This window comes from Amblyraja radiata, chromosome 17 (assembly GCF_010909765.2).
Source record: "Amblyraja radiata isolate CabotCenter1 chromosome 17, sAmbRad1.1.pri, whole genome shotgun sequence".
Taxonomy (NCBI): Eukaryota; Metazoa; Chordata; class Chondrichthyes; order Rajiformes; family Rajidae; genus Amblyraja; species Amblyraja radiata.
The window spans coordinates 45152979-45159072 of NC_045972.1; the positions used below are offsets into that span (position 1 = coordinate 45152979).

Sequence of the window (6094 nt, forward strand, 5' to 3'; positions counted from 1 at the left end):
TAGGGAACTACTCCAGAATCTAAAGAGTTTTGAAAGATTATTACTAATGCATCCACTATTTCTGGAGCTACTTCCTTAAGTACTCTGGGATGCAGCCTATCTGGCCCTGGGGATTTATCGGCCTTTAATCCATTTAATTTACCCAACACCACTTCCCGGCAAACTGGATTTCACTCAATTCCTCCAACTCCTTTGACCCGCGGTCCCCTGCTATTTCCGGCAGATTATTTATGTCTTCCTTAGTGAAGACGGAACCAAAGTAGTTATTCAATTGGTCCGCCATATCCTTGTTCCCCATGATCAACTCACCCGTTTCTGACTGCAAGGGACCTACATTTGTTTTAACTAATCTCTTTCTTTCACATATCTATAAAAACTTTTGCAGTCAGTTTTTATGTTCCCTGCCAGTTTTCTTTCATAATCTATTTTTCCTTTTCCTAATTAAGCCCTTTGTCCTCCTCTGCTGGTCTCTGAATTTCTCCCAGTCCTCCGGTATGCTGCTTTTTCTGGCTAATTTGTACGCATCATCCTTCGCTTTGATACTATCCTTGATTTCCCTTTGTATCCACGGATGCACTACCTTCCCTGATTTATTCTTTTGCCAAACTGGATGAACAATTTTTGTAGTTCATCCTCATGCAGTTTTTAAATGTCTTCCATTGCATATCCACCGTCAACCCTTTTTAGAATTAATTGCCAGTCAATCTTGGCCAATTTACGTCTCATACCCTCAAAGTTCCTTTCTTTAAGTTCAGAACCATTGTTTCTGAATTAACAATGTCACCTCTCCATCCTAATGAAGAACTCAACAATATTATGGTCACTCTTGCCCAAGGGGCACGTACAACAAGACTGCTAACTAAACCTTCCTCATTACTCAATACCCCAGTCTAAAATAGCCTGCTCTCTCGTTGGTTCCTCTACATGTTGATTTAGATAACTATCCCGCATACATTCCAAAAATCCTCTTCCTCAGCACCCCTGCCAATTTGATTACACCCAATCTATATGTAGATTGAAGTTACCCATTATAAACGGTTTTGCCTTGGTCGCACGCATTTCTAATTTCCGTTGATACCATCTCCAACTTCACTACTACTGTTAGGTGGCCTGTACCACAAACCCCACCAGCGTTTTCTTCCCCTTAGTGTTTCGCAGCTCTACCCATACCGATTCCACAGCCTGCAAACTAATGTCCTTCCTTTCCATTGCGTTATCTCCTCTCTAATCAGCAACGCTACCCCACCTCCTTTTCCTTTCTCTCTATCCCTCCTGAATATTAATATCCTGGATGTTCAGCTCCCAGCCTGGTCACCCTGGAGCCATGTCTCCGTGATCCCACTATATCATATCATTAATAGCTATCTGCACATTCAACTCATCCACCTTATTACGAATGCTCCTTGCATTGAGACACAAAGCCTTCAGGCTTGTTTTTACAAACACTCTTACCCTTATACAATTTTGTTGAAAATGGCCCTTTTTGATTTTGCCCTGGATGTTCTGGCCTGCCATTTTACTTTTCACCTTGCTACCTATTGCTTCTACCCTCATTTTACACCCCTCTGTCTCTACGCTCACACATTTAAGAAACCCTTTCCCTTTAACTCCATCCTCCACTAGCCCATTCGACACCCCACCCCCCTTATTCAGTTTAAAACCACCCGTGTAGCAGTGGCAAACCTGCCTGCCAGAATGCTGGTCCCACACCTGTTAAGATGCAATCCGTCCCTTTTGTACAGTTCCCCCTTACCCCAAAACAGATCCCAGTGATCTAAGAATCTAAATCCCTGCCCCGTGCACCAGTTCCTCAGCCACACGTTCAGGTCCCGTATCTCCCTGTTCCTGCTCTCGCCAGCACGAGGAACTGGAAGCAAACCGGAGATAACAACCCTGGAGTTCCTGCTTTTCAGCATTTTTCCGAGCTCTCTAAAGTCACGCTGCAGAATATTCATCCCCTTCTTTCCGACATCATTTGTGCCGACATGCACTACCACTTCCGGATGTTCACCTTCGCCCTTGAGGATTTTCTGCACTCTGTCCGTGACATCCTGGATCCTGGCACCAGGAAGGCAGCACACCATCCTCGCATCCCGTCTGTTGCCACAGAAACCCCTGTCCGTACCTCTCACAATGGAGTCTCCTACTACAATGGCGTTGCCTGCCTTAGGCCTTTTTGGTTTCGGCTCAACAGCCCTATTCGCATCACAAGCCAGTCCCGCGCCCAGTGTAAACACCTCTTCTGTCCCGACAGCTTCTAAGTGGGTGAACCTGTTCACAAGAGGTACAACACCCGGGACGTTGACATTCCATGCTTCCCTCCCGTTCTCACTGTCTCCCACCTTCTCTCTTCCAGTACCTTAGGTGTAACAATCGTACTGTAGGACTTGTCGAGGAACGACTCCGTTTCTCGGACGAACCGGAGGTCATCCACTTGCTTCTCCAGTTCCCCAACACGGCCCTTCAGGAGCTCTACCTGGATGCACTTTTCGCATTTGTAGCAGCCAGAGGCACCAGCGGTGTCCTTGACCTCCCACATACTGCAAGCATCACACTGAATCAGCTTGCCTGACATCTCCTTCTTTCATCTCTCCCTCTGCAGTGTGTTTTGCGTAGTCTCCTCTCCTCAGCTCCTCTCCGAAGACTCTCGAGCCAAAGACTCACACTTCACTCACAGGGCACTTCACTCACAGGGCCGCTCCCTAAGAGCAGTCTTACTTAAATTGACTGATAAATTGCCTGATTTACCAATTTACAAACTTCTCTCCTCCCACTTGGGCTAGAGCCAATCAGTCGTATCTCTTGCTAATCTCCTCCTGCTGCTGCTGTTGTTGCTCCCAAAGCTACTGCAGTTCTGAGTAGTGCCTTTCAACTTCAAGTCAAAGCTCCCAAGCCACCATTTGCAGCAAGTAGTGCCTTTCAACTTCAAGCCAAAGCAACCAAGCCACCATTTGCAGTAATAGTGCCTTTCAACTTCAAACCAAAGCTCCCAAGCCACCAATTGCAGTAAGTAATGCTGAGGGGCAGAGCAGGGGCTTTCTGGAGCGCTAGTATGAACCATTTTAGAACCAATAGACATTTTTTGAAAGCTTTAGAACCAATAGACATTTTTTGCAAGCTTTAGAACCAATAGATATTTTTTTGTAAGCATTTTAGAACCAATAGACATTTTTTGCAAGCTTTAGAACCAATAGACATATTTTTTGCAAGCTTTAGAACCAATAGAGACATTTTTTGCAAGCTTTAGAACCAATAGAGACATTTTTTGCAAGCTTTAGAACCAATAGTCATTTTTTGCAAACTTTAGAACCAATAGACATTTTTTGCAAGCTTTAGAACCAATAGACATTTTTTTTGCAAGCTTTAGAACAAATAGAGACACATTTTGCAAGCTTTAGAACCAATAGACATTTTTTGCAAGCTTTGGAACCAATAGACATTTTTTTTGCAAGCTTTAGAACCAATAGACATTTTTTTGCAAGCTTTAGAACCAATAGACACATTCTGCAAGCATTTTAGAACCACTAAGGGCACTTACATTTGAGTAGACATGTGTTCATTCACAGCTCAGAGAAACGTGACGCTCTGCCTTCCTCCAGCTTGCATACACTGATTGAGGCACACCACTTCCTGGTTTTATAGTCCCTCCCCCCTGCCGCCAGCGGGGGCAGCAGAGAGAATGGGGAATTATGTAAAAACATTAATATCTCTGTTATTTTTAATCGACGGGAAAAATCCTCGGCACACATGCGGCGGAGGGGGGCTCTGAGCAAGGTGGCCAAAAATGACGGCTGGAGGTGGCAGCGTTCTCTCGGAAATCGCAGCACAGATCGCCAAAACCGGTCAAGAACAGAGTTTTAGTAATATAGAAGATTAAGGGTTTGGACACGCTAGAGGCAGGAAACATGTTCCCGATCTTGGCAGAGTCCAGAACCAGGGGCCACAGTTTAAGAATAAGGGGTAAGCCATTTAGAAAGGAGATGAGGAAACACTTTTTCACACAGAGAGTTGTGAGTCTGTGGAATTCTCTGCCTCAGAGGGCGGTGGAGGCCGGTTCTCTGGATACCTTCAAGAAAGAGCTAGATAGGGCTCTTGAAGATAGCAGAGTCAGGGGATATGGAGAGAAGGCAGGAACGTGGTACTGATTGTGGATGATCAGCCATGATCACATTGAATGGCGGTGCTGGCTTGAAGGGCTGAATGGCCTACTCCTGCACCTGTTGTCTATTGTCTATTAAGCGGCACGTGCCTTCCTCATTAGACTTACATAACAATGTCATGTGTCATTTAATAAATTCCAAAGGCCTGTCACAAGGCTTGGTGGAATGGACTTAATGTGAAAGATTTACTATTGTAATAAATGATGAGAAGGCTCTGTTTACAGACCAACGTTAAGGTGAAACCCCTGTAAATCGCTCAGGCTCATCTCACGGGGCATCTTGGTCGGCATGGATGAGTTGGGCCGAAGGGCCTGTTTCCGTGCTGTATCACTTTGGATGGCACAGTGGCGCAGCGGTTGAGTTGCTGCTTTACAGCGCCAGAGACCCGGGTTCGAACCTGACTATGGCGGCTATCTGTACGGAGTTTGTACATTCTCCATGTGACTGCGTGGGTTTTCTCCGGGTGCTCCGGTTTCATCCCACACTCCAAAGATGTGCGGGTTTGTAGGTTAATTGGCTTCGGTAAATATATATACATATACCCACACACACACATATATATATATATATGAAAGAACTGCAGATGCTGGTTTACACCCATAAACACAAAATTCTGGAGTAACTCAGCAGTACAGACAGCATCCCTGGAGAGAAGAAATGGGTGACGCTTCGAGTAGAGACCCTTCAAAGGGTCTCGACGTGAAACGTCACCCATTCCTCCTCTCCAGAGATGCTGCCTGCCTGTCCCGCTGAGTTACTCCAGCATTTTGTGTCCACCTTCTAACTTATATTTTCCTCTTTCTCGGTTTTGGCGGTGGGGTTTTGACCTGAAATAGTTACTGTTTCTCATTGATGTTTCTCACTGGTGTTGCCTGACCTGCAGAATGCTCTCCCCCACCACCCCACACCCCTCCCCGCCACCCTTGAATTAACTAATGCCTGGGGACACACACACACACACACACTGAGCGAGGGCTATATGGATGTAGTTTGTTTGTTATACTATTATACCAATTGTAAAACACTTTGGCCAACGAGAGTTGTTTTTTAAATGTGCTATATAAATAAATGTGACTTGACTTCACACACACACACACAACTACCAGACGTTCAGAATATTTCTAACCAGGAAGGAACTAAGAAGGAACTGTAGATGCTGGAAAATCGAAGGTAGGCAAAAGTGCTGGAGAAACTCAGCGGGTGCAGCAGCATCTATGGAGCGAAGGAGATAGGCAATCTCCTTCTAGGAGATTGCCTATCTCCTTCGCTCCATAGATGCTGCTGCACCCGCTGAGTTTCTCCAGCACTTTTGTCAGACATTCAGAATACACATCCAGTTAACAGAATTAAAACAGCAAACGTAAATACTGCATAAAGTCCTGAAGGGTCGAGATATCCCAAGGAATGGAGAAAACTACAGGTTCAGGGAGGATGAGGACACATGAGTTTGTATTGAGTCACAGAGAGAGTTGATCATTGGAAACAATGCGAGGGTCAACAATGTGTTGGAGTCAGGGCAAGCAAAATCTTTGGGGAGAAGATGGGGGTTTTTTTAGATGGAAGAGCGCTGGAGGGTGGCCTGGAGTGTGTTGGGGGTAGAAGGCGTGTGGATTGCTGTAGGGACAGGAGTGTTTAGCAGAAGGCGAAGGTTTTTGACTTACCTTGCGCTTGTTCCCTGGTGCTGTGGGGAGGACGGGGAGCCCGGCGCTTGCACCGCTCACACCAAAGATCTTATAGCGGAGCAAGACAGGCTACTCCTGCGAAATACAATGGGCTGACGTGTAGTAGGGGATATCCTGCGCATTTTTTCCCGCCCATTTTAGTAACCGGAGCCTACCTGACCCGACCCGACTCGCAGTGTAATCAATGTTGCTGGGCAACAGTTTGTGTGTGTGATATAGGGTTAGATTCATAATTCTGTCAGTTCATACTTC

General features: G+C 45.7%; 1 protein-coding gene across 1 annotated transcript in view; it reads right to left on the minus strand.

The window, feature by feature from the left end:
* Nucleotides 1-5890, minus strand: part of nod2 (nucleotide binding oligomerization domain containing 2) — a 30475-nt gene extending 24585 nt beyond the window's left edge. The window contains exon 1 of the mRNA XM_033036351.1: nt 5822-5890. The gene's annotated coding sequence lies outside the window, so the exon portion shown is untranslated. The remainder of the gene's footprint in view (nt 1-5821) is intronic.
* Between the last annotated feature and the right edge of the window lie 204 nt (nt 5891-6094).